Source organism: Pteropus medius, unplaced genomic scaffold, assembly GCF_902729225.1.
Source record: "Pteropus medius unplaced genomic scaffold, Ma_sr-lr_union100, whole genome shotgun sequence".
NCBI lineage: Eukaryota > Metazoa > Chordata > Mammalia > Chiroptera > Pteropodidae > Pteropus > Pteropus medius.
The window spans coordinates 16,810,810-16,827,634 of record NW_024349798.1 but is presented as its reverse complement, the minus strand read 5'-3'; the positions used below and the strand labels follow the sequence as shown (position 1 = coordinate 16,827,634).

Below are 16,825 nucleotides of genomic sequence, written 5' to 3'. Positions count from 1 at the left end.
CCACCCCAGGCCTCTGGGTAACTGTACATTTCTAACTGGAGCCAGTTGCTTTGCTCCTTGAGGAGGCTCTGCTGTTTCAACCGCCAAGAAAGGCGCAGAGGAGCTCCTTCCACTACATTCTGTGCTGCCCTGTGGCCTTCTCATCCTTATATGCATAAAGATTTCTTAAAATCCTTTCTAATTCTCCATTTTTCTAGCCCCGTTAATTAGCTCAGGACAAAGAAATGAGTAGATTAGATGAAGGGAAACTGCCTGTGATGATAACAGGCCTGCAGCTCAGCAAAAACTCAGAACACTTGGATATACATCTGGCTCCGTTCAGTAAGGGTCCTATAAGGACTGCTCAAGGATTATTATAATTGTTCCAAAGCCTATCTCAGAGGTGATAATGCTGCAGGCAAATGCATTTGTCAAAAGGAACACTCAGGCAGAGCCCATCAGTGCCGCTGTTCCTGCGACATGGGGACACTGATAAAGACACGGAAGGAGCAGGGATATTTGAGAGGATGGGATCCCCATCCAGAATGAGTATGGTGAGGTCATCAGGTCATTGGAAAGTAGACAAGAGTGGGAGTTTCTGCCAGCCAAGCAATGTGTAATTTCCCTTTTGTTGACTTTGAAGTGATGGTAGACATGTTTGCGGTATATCGTCCGCTCTGTCAGCACAAGTGTGCTGGTAGCTGGGGCCTCAGATGTAAGGAACATGGCCCAGTTCTCAAGGAGCCTTGGATCTGTCAGAGCTGATAGGATTGCAAACTAACAACTTGGAAAAGGACTCGCAGCTGCTGCGAGAATATAATGGAAGACTCTAAACCAGCCAGGAGGCAAGCTGGGCACTGGGGTCTTGGAACTAACGCCTGATCTTGCCACCTGATTCTGCCAGGTGAGCACAAGCCAAAGTGTAAGGGGCCTGACAAGGAGAATATTGAGTGGGCACAGAGCACAGGAGCCGGGGTGGAGGGGTGCCTGCGGTGGAGGGGTGGTGTCAGCAGATGGGGATGAGTGGCTGCAGATAAAGTTCCAGTGTGAGGCAGGTTCAGATGACTCAGGTCCTTGAGGCTCCCATGTGAGACTTCTGGGTCCCTATTCTACGGTCTCAGGCTTGGAGCTTTGGTAGAGGGCAGAGTCTAAAGGTTTTGAGGCCTTCTGCCTAAAGGTTAGGTGAATGATGAAAATGGATAGATTTCTTGAGAGCAAATGTAGACAGGTATGAGCAAACACGAGGTTGAAAAAGAAAGGAAAAGCACAGAGGGCTCTGTGACAGAAAAGCATGCCCTGCCCAGGCTGAAGACTGTCCACTTACTGGCTGAGGCACTTTAGAGCAGCTGTGTCAACCTCCTGTACTCACTTCCTGTGACATGTGAGCACAGAGCTAGGCCACTCAGAGGGTTAAATGAGCGATAGATATCACACATTTGGTACAAGTCCAGGCATGTAGTGAGCATATTTAAAGAAAAAGAGAAGACACAGCAAAATGAATGGCAGAGGGCAGTGGGGTGGAATGCAGGCCACCTGAGGGCATGCATGTCTTTCTATTTTGTTCAGTGTGGTAACTCCAGGACCTTGAAGAGCAGACACCCAATAAATGCTGGCGGAATAAGTAAGCAAATAAATGAACAGAATAAATGCAGTTTATCCTAGAAGCCAATGGACGAGAGAATTTCAAAGGTGACCACATAATGTAAAATGTGAGATCCATGTTTTTCTACATTTTACATATATGATCATGCTTTTTGGTGCTATGACTCTGGGAGATGCTGGAACCTGTTTAATTTGGAGACATAATAATGCAATGTATTCGCTCAAATGTATAAAGGGAGAGATAGTATGGCTCATCTAGGTCAGGTTCCCTGGTGTCTAGGAGCTTAAGAGGGGGTCCCTGGTTCTGCCATGGAGGCTGTAGTGGGTTTCAGGAGGGTGAAGTGGACTGGGTGAGCTGACACCAGCTGGCATGTCTCCCTGACTGGTTTTACGAGTGCTGGGCTCTGTCTCCGCATTGGTAGGTGAGGACGGCCACTCTCCCCCACTGCCCAGGCACATAGGAAATTGTGGGCATCATCATAACTAGTATCCTTCATGCATAGCACAATGTGAAGGGCCTCCCATGCACGGCACGTTCTCATTTAGTGGGGTTGGTCTGGCTTAAACTTGTATTTTCTCATGATATTTCTTCTGATTAAATGAAATTCACCTGTGTTCCTGCTGATGCAGCTGCCCTGACCCTCACCGATGCCATCCTCTGACTCACGTGCAGTTTGCTTGGTTCCAAACCTTTTAGCTAACACGAGCCTCCACGCCATACACCCTTTATGGGTGTCCTGACAGCATGGGGACCTTCTCCCGCTCATCTTCCTACCGTCTTTGTCATCATGGCTTCGGGCTCCTGAACGCTTCTCCCTGGGTCTCTCCCACCGCCCCCCGGCACCTGCCAACACCCCCTCACCCCCCACCACCTCAATCCCCAGTCCTTTCCACCAGGGCTCAGGGCTCCCTGGCCACACCCTTGCCCTCAGTTTGGGATTTACACTCCTAGCCCCAAGCTCAGTCCACTAAAACCTCAAAGCAACAGTCACTGACGCAGCATTTTACTTCCTGCTTGTGGTTTTTATAAGGATGTCTGCTGTTTTCAGCAGTTGTGCATGCACTTTGGCTGTTTCTTATATCTAGAGACTATATCAAAGACACTGAGCCAAAGTTTTTCCTCTGTGCACAGCCACACTGCCCCATGTCCAGGCACCTCCGTACTAGGTGGAAGGAATTCCAAGGTCCGTGTGAAGCAAAGAAGTCTCCGGACCTAGGGAGAGCCCAGGTCTCTGACACGCTGCTGGTGCTGTGGGTGAAAGGCTTCCCACACAAACGCGCCTGCTAACAAAGGTGATTTATATAGTAAGATTATAAACAGTGGTTCACATTAAAAGTAATTGAACAGATCCAAGGACAAGAATGTATTCTATTCATATTTTTATTATAAAGTCCCTTCACGCTGGACCTGCACAGAGTAAGGGGCCAATAAAGCTTCTAGAATAAATTAACATATGCAACATACTCTGTGACTAGGCTTGTGGTCACTCTTTGAAGATGATGTAAACACCTGCATGTTAGACATGAGAACCTCAAGGTGTGAGCAAATGTGGGGACCCTGTGTTCACTCTAGTTCTAAGTCTGTTTTCTATGATGCCTGGTGTGCAGACCAGTAAAAGCATGGACTTCTTCCATCAATGGACTTGCTCCAGCTGTCAGGTTCAAATGCCAGAGCTACTGAAACCCTACGTCACTCATATAAACATGTACTCATTTCCTTTGGTGCCTCTTTGAGCCTGTTTCCACTAATAAAGCCTTGAATAGCCCAGAAAACAATGCACTTGGTGAAAGACAGAGATTCAAAACTGGAATAGATGTGTATTCAAACATGGTGCTCTGACGTACCCCTATGTGACCCTGGTGGGTGAAATGAGTCCTTTCATAAAACTTATATGGGATATTATGCATGGATGGTCTTGCATCTAATATGTATTCAACAATTCTTGCCCAACCCCTCACTCCCCAACAGCATAGAGCACCTGAGAGAAAGGAAGAAAAGTGAAAATCTTCACAAACACTCTATTCAGTTGTGTGCAGGGCTGGTCATTCTGAAGTGTTCATATCTCCACTTTGTATGCCACATGGGGACAAAAAAACAAGAAGGTTCTCTTCCTACTTATGTGCCAGGAATCTTATAAAGACAAGACAAATGATCTGCTCATTTCAAGATGTAGCTGTCTTGAAGAATTATTGATCCCTAGACTGGTGATTTGTCTTCTGTGGCTAGTTGTCTCAAATACTTGACCAGCTTTATTCAAGTATTTGATTGTAGAGAGTGGTTTTAAATTATAAACAATCATCTTGCCCAAGTTTGTGCTTGGACATAAAGGAATCCTAAAAAATACAATATCATCCATCTCTCTATTGCAAAGATAACACAAAGTATGCCTTATATTCAGAATGGCCCTAGCACATCATATAAATACATAGAGAATGCACTAAGCAATGAGATATAATGTTTGGGTAAACCTCATTTTTACTTTATAAGACAATTAAAATAAAGATAAAATGTTTGAAAAGATCTGTAGAAATCATTTTGATTGCTGGACTTAGAATTCTGTATCTATCCATCATACACCAAGTTTCCAGCAGCGTAGCAGCAGGGAGCAATTAGAATGATGTTTGAGATGATAGTAACTCTTCTTTGAAAATAAAGTCTATGATTAATGTGTCCTGGGAAGACCCCTGCTCTCTGTCCCTCTACAGGGGCAGTATGTATTCTGACAAGGGTGAATTTAAATTTTGTCAAAGAACTACACTTGAAACCCACATATTTTTATTAACCAATGTTACCCCAATAAATTTAGTAAAAAACTATGCTCCTAAGTTAATTCAAAGTAACCTTTGTGAATGAGATCATAGAATTACATCTTTCAAACAACGTGAATGTCCTACCGTATCTATCAAACAATTGTTTCTCTGTATAATACCCAGGTGATAATTTCCCCTGTGTTTGAACAACATCAAACAGGAGTTTTAGAATGTCTTCTTTTTTATTGAACCAAAATATATTTTCCTAAAAGTTCCATCTATTAGTGGTATTTCTACTTTTATGGTGAAATGGAGCAATATCAATTCTTCTTATAAAACTGTGTAATTTCTCCTGTAAAATTATTCATGTTTATCTTCTCTAAATCAGGTGGAGTGAATGTTTCCACTTGTTTTTTCATTCCTTCTTCTCTGCATGATTCTAAAAGCCCACAAGTTTCTCCACTGAGCACACACCACACTATCTCAGAGCTTCTCAAGCACAGCCCTCAAAAGCAAAAGCAGTATGCTCAGGAGGGCTGCAGATAAGCAGTCTGTCCCTATGCTTATGCTGTGACTTCTGTCGACTTACATACAGTTCCTTCTCCTTCATTATTTGTAAACAAGTATATCTAGTGGGGCAGGTTACTACCACACCCTGTGTCCTGAAAAGCAGAAGGGAACAGTATATACAAATATGGCCTCTCTGTCCAGACTTTCTGAGTGCAATTCATGCTGCCGTAGTGACCTTGAGCAAATCACTTACTTTTTAGGCCTCAGTTTTCATCTTTGTAGATTGATGTAGAGCTATTGTGAAAGTGAGATAAACACACAAAGCACTGTGACTCCAACTACATGCTCAAGAATTGTCAACTATATTATTGTAATAAAATTACCATTATATGATGAAGTTAGGTTATTATAATGAAATATTTTCACTCCTTTTAAATTTAAATGACTTTTGGCAACGGTTGCTTAGTTTTAAAATTATCATTAAATATATTTTTCAAATAACCCATATATAGTGATAAATAATTACATAATGTCAAATTTCTGTGTGCAGTGATAAATAAATTCATCACATGCCTGTGAAGAAAATTTTAAAACCAGCTTTACTGAGAAATACAGGAATTTTAAAATATTATTTGTAGATAAAAATTTAAATATTTAAGAATATCTATAAATCTGTTTTGGTGTAAGACACATAAATAGAAGTTTATTTTTTAGTGTGAAATCACGATTCTTAATTAATATGCAATAAACTTTAGCAAAAATACATTTATAATGTTCTAAATGATAAATCAATAACAAGATTCTTGCTGCACTATGAAATACAATACACAGCAAATGTCCATAAGTGAACATTCCTTAGGTTACATTGCATATTGCACTATCAGAGGCCGTGGCGCTCATGGGAAATAAAAGGCTATTGGAGGAAATGTACAAGTTATGGTATACATTTGTAGGTTTCTAAAAGTTTGTGCCATTAATACCATTTGAAACTTATAGGAGTAATCCTTGGTTTGTAATTTATCTATTTCATGATACATGTTTTTAATTGTCATTAAGCACTTTACTCTTAGAGGGAGACATTTATCCACTTCTCTAATTTCTTGTCACATAGAAGAAATACCTGCCCCGGTCACCACACAGTGGAGTATTACAGGGAAGTTTCTGGCTCCCCCTACTGGCCATGGCTTGCTCTTGCTGGCACTGGTAGACATGAGTGTTGCAAAGGCTCCCTGCGCTGGCTCTCAAGTGTAGGCAGCTATGGTCTTCATAGGCCTGGGTGCTCTCTCATCTTCTATATGCAGCCGTGGCTGATGTGTACAGAGGTCCTGTCTTCATTTCTGCAGCTGTCAGAAAGTGGATACATGACTTGTTTTGTAGGCTCTGTCATACTTCTTGTTTTCTTTCTGCAAACATGCAAAAATTACGATCTAGATTTTGGATCAGGAGTGAAGCTCACCCCAAACAATGGACTATATGAGGTCCATAAATGGCGTTCATTTTTTTTTTCAAAATTTAACAAGAAAAGAAAAAAAAATATGATAGAAACTAGCTACAAAAAAACTACATAGAGAACCAAGATACAAGTTATATAAAATTAGCTGCATAAAAGGCCAAGTTATAAGCTACACAGTAGTAACCCAGTTGCACTGCCCCATATGTGGGAAACAAAGAAGTTTGTAAGGTAGCATAGCAGGACCTACCTCTAGGAGAAAGCGCTATGGATTCTGCCCGAGTAACTTGCTGAGCAGTGCCTAGACTCACACGGAAGGCAGCTGGCCTCAGTTTCTGTTGTGGCCTCTTGAGGCAACTCTAAGCATAACATCTGTGGATTGCTTGCTGAATCTTAATAGGTGACCCCAGAAGGGTAGAGGCTTCGGCTAAATTTAGCCTGCAGCTGAACCCCTCTCAGGACTGTGCCACTGGACACTTACTTCACAAATCCACACCAATGAGACCGGGAAACTTAGGAGCTTTGCTTAGTACATAGAAACAGACACAGAAAGGTAGCCAAAATGGGAAAACAAAGAAACCATATGAGAGAACAGAACAGAGATCCAGATAAAATGGAGTCAAGTAATCTAACAGATGCAGAGTTCAACACACTGGTTATAAAGATGCTCAAGGAACTTTTGGGAAATATAGATAAATTCAGTGAGAACTTCAGCAAAGAGATAAAAAAACATAAAATGGAAATGGAAAGTATAAAAGGGAACCAGTCTGAAATAAAGAACACATTAGCTGAGATGAGAAGTATATTAAATGGAATAAACAAAGGAATAAACAAAGTGAATAAAGAAAACGATCAAATACCTTTTCTAGAGGATGGGAATGCCAAGGACACACAATCAGAATGGCAAGAGATAAGATGCCAAGACTATAAAAATAATTTAAGGAGTATATAGGACACTATTAAGGAGCCAAATATCCGTCTGATCAGCATACCTGAATAAAATCAAGATATTGAACAACTGTTTGAAGAAATCATGATGGAAAACTTCCCTAACGTGGTGAAGGAAATGGACATAAAACCCCAAGAAGCTCAGAAAATTCTAAAAATTTTCTACGGCCACGCTACCCTGAACAAGCCCGATCCCGTCTGATCTTGGAAGCTAAGCAGGGACGAGTCTGGTTAGTACTTGGATGGGAGACCACCTAGGAAGACCAGGTGCTGTAGGCGTAAAAAAATTAAAAAATAAGAGATTGTAAGCTGACAAGGTCCTTGCAATCTGTGAGGTCAACCAAGGATTGCCTAGCCAAAAAAAGAAAAAGAAAAGAAAATTCCCAAAATCAAAGATCCAAAGAGGCCCACATCTAGACATATCATAATTAAAATGCCAAAGATTAAATACAAAGAAAGAATATTAAAAGCAGCAAGAGAAAAACAAATAATTACATATAAGGAAATACCCAGACGATTGGCAGCTGATTTCTCAAAAGAAACTATGCAGGACAGAAACACTTGGCAAAAAATATTCGACAGGATGAAGACCCAGGATATACAACCAAGGATACTTTATCCAGCAAAGCTATCATATAGAATTGAAGGACAGATAAAGAGCTTCCCAGACAAAAATAAACTAAAGGAATATATCACCATCAAGCCAGTATTACAGGAAATGTTGGAGGGACTTCTTTAAGAAGAAAAAACATGTATCAAAAACAGGAATAAAGAATGGTAGCAACTACATTCCCATCAATAAGTACCTTAAATGGAAGAGAATTAAGTGCTCCAACCAAAAGATAGAGTGACTGAAAGGATAAGAAAACAAGACCCCTACATATGAAAAAGAAGGGGATGGAAAAAGATATTGCTTTAATGGACCTAGAAGGTATTTAAGTCAGACAGAAAAAAGATAAACACTATATGATTCCACTTATATGTGGAATCTAAGGAATAAAAAGAACAAGCTAATCAAAAACAAAGCTACTCACAAATATAGTGGACAATTTGGTGACGGAGAAAAGGGAGAAGGGCTTGGCGGGCTGGGAGAATGGGGTGAAGCATTAAAGAAGAACAATTTAGTACCTGATGGATAGTCACGGGGATGAGGAGCATGGCATAGGGAATGCAATTAGCATTAATACATTGGCTAGGTGGAGGGTCAGGGGATGGAGGGAGCAAATGGGGGGATCATTTTACAAACTATATAGATGTCTGACTATATACTTGAAACTAATTAAAATTAATTAAAATAACACTTATTTTTTAATATAACTTATTGCCTATTAAGAATTATGTTGTTGAGTCAAAAAGTAAACATCCATTTATGTGTATTATGCCAAAACAAATTTACCAATATTTTTGTCTATTTCTATCTCCAAGTTTTCTGAAAAATATACTCATGAGTTATATTATTTTGAAATACACAATATAAATTAAATCAAACATCATAAATCAAACTATAGTCACCTTCTATAAATTTAGTTCCATACATTCGTTTTTTTTTTTAATTTTGCTGTTTTACGGATGGCTTGAAACTTCTCAATTCATCTCTAAAACTCAAGCTAAGACAGACTTGCAGACCAATTCAGATATTGCATTTTCTTTGTTAAATAGACAGATTCACACTTAAAATGAACTTAGGTACAAACTGATTTCATTGCATGAATTAATTTGCAGTTATAAATTCTGTTTTTTATTTTTTGGTTTTGTTTTTTGCGTAGACACACTTGTAATTAAAGTATGATGGCAAAAAGCCATTCGACATGAAGCAGCTGTCATATATTCAGTCCTCAAGATACATTATAATTATGCCTGCTTGCCACATGTTAGAGAAACATTCTCTTGTTCAATTCAGTTTTTAGTTCAACATTACTAAGACTAATCTTGTTAGATTAAAAAAAAATTCAGGAGAATGAAACAATTGCATGTACTCCAAGTGTCTCGTGGCAGCTAAGGTTTGGTGGGCAGAGTCAAATCTCAGAAGGTTGGTTCCATTACTTACTAATTTGATTGGCAAATTACAGAAGGATATCTGAGGGACAAGACTCTGGAAGGACCAGGTACCTGAGAAACCCAGTTTGACTTGGTGTCAAACCGTAGCTCACATGAAGAAAGCACAGCTTGCACTTGGGTTAGAGGAGGACAAGGCACATCTGGACTTGGGATGATTTATGGCTCCCCATGCTGGGGAAGCACACAGGTAGGCAGGTTCCTGAAGACAGGCCTGAGAGTTTTCAGAAGTAAATTGACATGGTTTGTGTTTTAGTGTCAAATGACATAAATTGTGTTGTGTTGGTTGTTTTTGGTTCTGGATATTGAATTCCAAAATTACACAGAATTCAATAAACTATTCCTTATTATCAAGGCAATTTTAGCTTTTTCTAATGCTTTATATATATGAAACAAAGTCAATGATTTGCTAAATTGCTTTAAAACTGTAACAACTGAAAGAAACCAAGGAGATCAGAGCTCGCACTGGCTGCTGGTGCTGAAGCAGCTCAGCACTTTGAGAGCAGGTCTTCTTTTTCTTCCCCCTAAACTCAGTGTAATTGAGGTTTCCAGCACTTGGAAATGATCAGTATTTAATTAATCAGTCTATTATAGGTGGTGAGCTCCTCATTACCAACAGTATGTGAGCAAGCAGTAGTAACGAACAAAGTTCACTTTCCTGGTTCAATTGAATGTGCAATATAAATGGAACTTCAGGTGACTAGCGTATTGGGCCAAATGCTCTGTGAGCTTGGTCTGTTCTAATAATACAATGCGATTTGGCTGTCATTCCGGTCTTCTAAACAAAAGTAATCATTTTCCGCCTGTGGCTCCCATTTGGCTGTTGTCACTATCTAATGTGAGACCACAATCTCCATGCATGTTCACTCCAATGCCCACCTGTCATCTGAAATCAACAAGGTAATTTCTGTCTCCTATTCTGGGTCACTCCACTGCTGAACCCTGCTCTCTCCAGCTTTGGGAATGAAGACTTCAAAGAGGCTGCTATAAAAGTCGTGGCAAGTATGGCATCTGTGGAGTAACAGAGAAGGGAATATTTTTATTAAGTAAGGAAGATCATCACAGAACACACAGTGGATTAAGTTCAGGATAAGTGGCTGGTAGGTTCAGAGGCTTCAGACCTGAGTGCCATTGGCACTACATTGAATTCCACAGCCATAATGAACAGCTTCCTTGTGGGTGCTTGCTAATACCTGCTCAGAAGATAAATTCTCTGTCAAAACATTTTGAGGCCAATTTGTGTTCTTAGAAACTTCTATTTTCTGACAGAAACCTGATTGTAACTTCCAGGGCATACACTGTACTGTTGCTTTTTTTAAATTTTATTTTACTCTGTATTTCTATGTTTTTTTATTAATTTAATTTTTTGTTTTTTAATTATTTTTTAATTATAATTGGCATAAATATTATATTAGTTTCAGGTGTACAACAAAGTGATTAGACATTTATATAACTTATGAAGTGATCACCTCAATAAATCTAGTATCCATCTGATACCATACATAGTTATTACAATACTACTATGTTCTTTACACTGTACTTTACACCCCCATGACTATTTTGTAACTACCAGTTTGTACTTCTTAATATCTTCCCCATTGTCAGCAACCCCCAGGACTCTCTCCCATCTGACAACCGTCAAAATGTTCTTTGTATCTACGAGTTTGTTTCTGTTTTGTTGGTTCATGTTGTTCTTTAGATTTCACATGTAAGTGAAATCATATGGCATTTATCTTTCTCTGCCTGACTTACTCCCCTCAGCACAATACCATCTAGATCTATCCACATGGTTATAGGCAAGATTTCATTTGTTTTTATGGCTGGTTAATATTTAACTATATATATGTACCACCTCTTCTTTATCCATTCCTCCATTGATGGGCACCCAGTTTGCCTCCATATCTTGGCTATTGTAAAAAATGCTGCAATAAACATGGATTCATAAGTCCTTTCAAAGAAGTGTTTTAGGTTTCTTCAAAAGTGAGATTGCTGTGTTCTTCTTTGCTTTTTGTTATAGCCTTTTATTTGGTCTATCTTGTCTGGCATAAGTATTGCTACCTCGGGTTCTTTTGTTTCATTTCTATTTTCATAAAATTTCTTTTTCCATCCCTTTACTTTCAGTTTGTATGTGTCTTTCGATCTGAAATGAGTCTCTTGTAGGCAGCATATGTAAGAATCTTGTTTTCTTATTCACTCAGCCACCCTGTCTTTTGATTGGAGCATTTAATTCATTTACATTTAAACTAATTGTCGATAAATATGTAGCCATTGCCATTTTATTATTTACATTTTTTATTTTTCTTCTTCTTGTTAAAGAAGTCCCTATAACATTTCTTGTAATACTGGCTTGGTGGTGATGAACTCTGTTAGCTTTTCTTGTCCGAGAAGTTTTTTATCTGTCCTTCAATTCTAAATAATAGCTTTGCTGGGTAGAGTAATCTTGGTTGTAGGGCCTTTCTTTTCTTTTCTTTTTTAATTTTTTAAATTAAGTTTATTGGGGAGACATTGGTTAATAAAATTATATAAGTTTCAAGTGTACAGTTCAATAATACATCATGAATATTGCATTGTATACTCACCACCATAAATTAAATCTTAGGTCACCATATATTTGACCCTCTTTACCCATATCTACCTCCCCCATCCCCTTCCCACTGGTAGCCACTAAACTGTTGTCTGTGTCCATGAGTCTTTGTTTGTTTGTCTTGTTCTTTTGTTGCTTTCAGTTTTATATCACATATAAGAATTAAATCATAGAGTTCTCAACTTTTTCCATCTGACTTATTTTCCTTAACATGATAATCTCAAGATCCATCCATGTTGTCCCAAATGACAATATTTCATTTTTTCATATGGCTGAGTAAAATTCCATTGTATATATGTATCAGATCTTTTTTTAAAAAATTATCTATCAAAGGGCTTTTGGGTTGTTTTTATGTCTTGTCCACTGTGAATAATGCCGCAATGAATATCAGGGTGCATATATCTTTATGAATAAATGTTTTCAAATGTTGGAGTTAGATATCTAGAAGAATGATTGCTGGGTCATATGGAATTCTATTCTTAAATTTTTGAGGAATCTCCATACTGTTTTCTATAGTGACTGTTCCAATTTACATTCCCATCAGCAGTGTATGAAGGTTCATTTTTCTCCACAACCTCTCCAACACTTGTATTGGCAGGAACATAGACACACAGACCAATGGAACAGAATTAAGAGCCCAGAAATAAACCCACATATATATGGGCAAATAATTTTGACAAAGGAGCCAAAAACATAATGAAGAAAAAAAGTCTTCAATAAATGGTGCCAGGAAAATTGGCAAAAGAATGAAACTACACTGCTATCTGTCACCATACACTCAAATTAACTCAAAATGGATCAAAGACCTAAATATAAGGCCTGAAACAATAAATTTCATAGAAGAAAACATAGGTATTAAGGTAAAGGACCTTGGATTTAGAGATGATTTTATGAATTTGATCTCAAAGACAAGGAAAGTAAAAGTGAAAATAAATGAATGTGACTATATCAAACTAAAAAGTTACTGCACAGCAAAAGAAACCACCAACAAAATAAAGAGGCATCCAACTGATTGGGAGAAAATGTTTGCAAACAACACCTCAAATAAGGGGCAAATATCCCAAACATACAAAGAACTCATACAACTCAAAAACAGCAACAAGAAGAAAACACAATTCAATTAAAGGAATGGACAGAGGGCCTGAACAGACACTTTTCCCAAGAAGACATACAAATGACCAACAGATATATGAAAAGATAATGAATGAATTTCATTCTCTATTAGGAAAATGCAAATCAAAACTACAATGAGATACCACCTCACACCTGTTAGTTAGAATGACTATCATCAATAGGACAAGTAAGAACAAGTGTTAGAGAAATTGTGGGGAAAAAGGAACCCTCATACGCTGCTAATGAGAATGTAAATTGGTACAGACACTATGGAAAACAATATGGAAGCTCCTCAATAAACTAAGAATAAAATTACCAGAGAGAGAGACAGAGATAGAGAGAGACAGAGTAGGAGAGAAACACACAGAGAGAGAGAGAGAGAGAGAGAGAAAGAGAGAGAGAGAGAGAGAGAGAGAGAGAGAGAGAGAGAGAGAGATCATGGAGGAATTTCAAAATATAAATTTTAAGTAGAGAAGAAAAACCTGAAAAGAGACTAAGAAGGACATTGATGAGGTGCGTGTACCAACCCTTCTGAAGGAAGAGCCCCAAGGATGGGCGGTGAGGATTAAGAGGCTTTCATCCAAGTTCTCAGCACAGAGGTTACTGCTATCTTTGGATAAGAAGGTGCTCATCAGACTGGTGACAGTGGGAGAGGGGGTAGCTTGTAAGGAAATAGAAGCAATTTTGTGTATGCAAACAGTCACCCTGAGAAATACAGTCATAAAGAGTGACATAGAAGAGGAAAAAGAGCAGAATCTCAGTTTGGGGTGCCTAGAGAATCCCACGGGAACTAGCTCAGCGACGACACTGGAATTCTCAAGGCCCATTGAAATTTGCCTGTTACAATGCAGGAAGGAGAAATAAAGGTGTTCTGATTTGAAAATTATGAGATTCAATCGACTCACTTTCAACATCAATTACTAAAAAGAAATATTTCTTAAGTTTGAAAAACAACTAATTATTGAATTTCATTGGACAAATATTTGATTCAAAAGAATAAAGACATCTCCAAATAAATCTACATCCTATAATTACCTATTTTTGATAAATTTAAGAATTTTTGGTTTCATTATGAGGATTTCAGTGACATCTATTCATTGTATCACATGCATGGCACAACACACCTTTACATATGACTAGTAAAATATTGTTATCCATTTTCTAAAAAGGTACTAGAGGTTCCTTAGAATGAAGTGGCTTGCCCAACATCATAAGTAGAAAATATGATGATTGAAAATAATTCCATTCTCCTTCCACTACAATAAAAATAGAAATGATACTATAGTTAACATTAATCAAGACAAAAGGTTAATTTTTTTTTCATTTGTAGTGTTTAAGGAACATAAATTCTCATCATAAAAATACAGCAATACACGAAATGTAATTATTTTGACTATCTTCACCACCACAATATTAGCAAGAATAATATAATTAATCCTCTGAGGAATTTAACATGCAAACTTCTAATAATGATCTTATAAAAAAAAATTAATTCATTTGTTTCAAAGTAAAGTCCTTAGATTATTTTAAAGGCAGTGGTAAATTGCCTTATGGGTTTGCCTCTCACATATGGGCATATAGCCAAAGTGATACACTTGGGCTATTTTCCAAAATCTTCAGATTAAATGTACCAGCCTGGGCTAAAATGGGAGATATAGGTTTGTTATGTAATGTGCAGACAACGTCACACACCATACACAGAGACAAAGCAGCAGAACACCAAAAAAAGGAAAACCAAAACAAAGATCTTTTGAGAATATTTATACACAGAGGGACACAAAAAATAAGACATGGAGCTTGAGGTCTGTGTGAATGCAGTCAGGTTCTCTATGCCCTCACACCTGTCTTTTCTCCACTAGCTCATACTTCCAGTGCTTCCTTTTTGTCCCGTCTTAAAATCCCCCCTTTTGTGTTAGTTTCTTACTGACTTTTATGTAAATAACTTTATTAGATCTTGCTCCCACTCTCTATTCAGCTTTCTTTGCTATTCACACATTCTAAATCACTAGGTGATCAGATCACAGGACTCAAGCAGCTACAGAGGAAGGTGGACAGGGAGAGAGACAGAGACAGCAGAAAGATAGAAAGAGGCAGACGGAAAGAGGCAGAGACAGAGAGGGATAGAGAGAAACAGATAGAGATAAAGACAGAGACAGAGAGATGGAGTGTCTGCGGTCAGAGAGGCAGAGAGAGACACAGAGAATGAAAGAGACAGATATAGGCACAGAGAGACAGTGAGAGGAACAAAAGAGATCAAGACAGACAGAGAGACAGACAGAGTGTCCACAGGCAGGACCTCAGCTCTTTGCTTGAGAAAGGAGTGAGCTCAGAAAGAGAAGAGCAGTGGACACACTTGCCCAGTCACTTTTTATTTTTTTAGTTTTATTTTATTATTAGTGTCAAGTATATAGCACATTGGTTAGACACTTATATAGTTTATGAAATGATCCCCCTGGTTATTCTAGTATCCATCTGGCTCTACATATAGCCATTACATTAGTGCTGACTGCATCAAAAACAAGTGTTGGCGAGAATGTGGAGAAAAGGGAACCTCATACACTCTTGATGGGACTGCAAATTGGTGCAACCACTATGGAAAACAGTCTGGAGATTCCTAAAAAAATAAAAATGTATTTACTTTTTGACCCAGCAATTGCATTTCTGGGTATTTATCAAAAAGGAATTCAAAACACTAATTCGTAAAGCTATATGCACCCTTATGTTCATCACAGCGTTATTCACAATAGCCAAGATATGGAAGCAACCTAATGTCCATCAACAGACAATTAGATAAAGAAGTTATGGTTCATATATACAATGAAATGTTACTCAGCCATAAAAATAAAATCCTACCATTTGCAATGACATGGATGGACCTAGAGGTTATTATGCTGAGTGAAATAAGTCAGACAGAGAAAGATAAATACCATACGATTTCATTTATATTCAGAATCTAAGGAACAAAAAGAACAAACTAATTGAAAACAGACTCGCAAATACAGAGGACAATGTGGTTAATGCCAGAGGTGAGGGGGTTTGGGGGGCTTGGAGAAAGTGGTGAAGTGTTAAAAAAGTACAAATTAGTAGTTGAGAGATGGTCATGGGGATGGAGAACATGGCATAGGAGATGTGTTTATTGTTAAACATGCCAAGGTTTGTGATAATTTCCTCCACAGCAACATATAATTAATACAGAAACAAAATAGGTCATTAATAACAATAAGATGGTACACATGAATGCAAGAAGGGAAAACTAAGTATGTGCTGAAGCAATTTGGAAAAAAATCATAAATGAAATGACTCAAATGTAGTTCTTAAAGATGTACAATATAAACAAGATTTGTATGAAAAGGGCACAGATACACACATAAATGAAGAAAGCAATTTAGACAACATTATATCAATGGAAGTAAGCTATTTTGCTTTCAAATTAGTGGTTCTGGCCATAAATATTCTTGTCTGGTTTTGCCATTTATTTACAGTTTAGCCCCAAAGTGTGTGTGTATGTGTGTGTATGTAATGATCTTAACTTTTTGAAATGTACATTATATCCTATCATGGAAACTTAACATGAGTAAGTTGAATTTTGAGCAGAAAGACTAGAAATCCCATTTAGTCAGTATCCAGAACTACTGTGTCTTCACAATATAGCCATTCTTCCAACACAACTAAAGTTTTGATCTTCTATCTCCTGCTAATCTCTGTGTATTGACTGATTTATAAGTTTTACTGAGAATCCTGTGATAAACAGATGTTTCAGTAATGTATGGATAGACAGCATGATTCTTCATGTTGTAACCAAGAGGCCTTACATTTTGCAAGCTCTCCACATG

At 38.1% G+C, this 16,825-nt stretch overlaps 1 pseudogene; it reads left to right on the top strand.

Moving 5' to 3' along the window:
* Window positions 1-7,400: 7,400 nt before the first annotated feature.
* LOC120620623 (uncharacterized) lies at window positions 7,401-7,519 on the top strand (annotated as a pseudogene).
* Window positions 7,520-16,825: the final 9,306 nt, after the last annotated feature.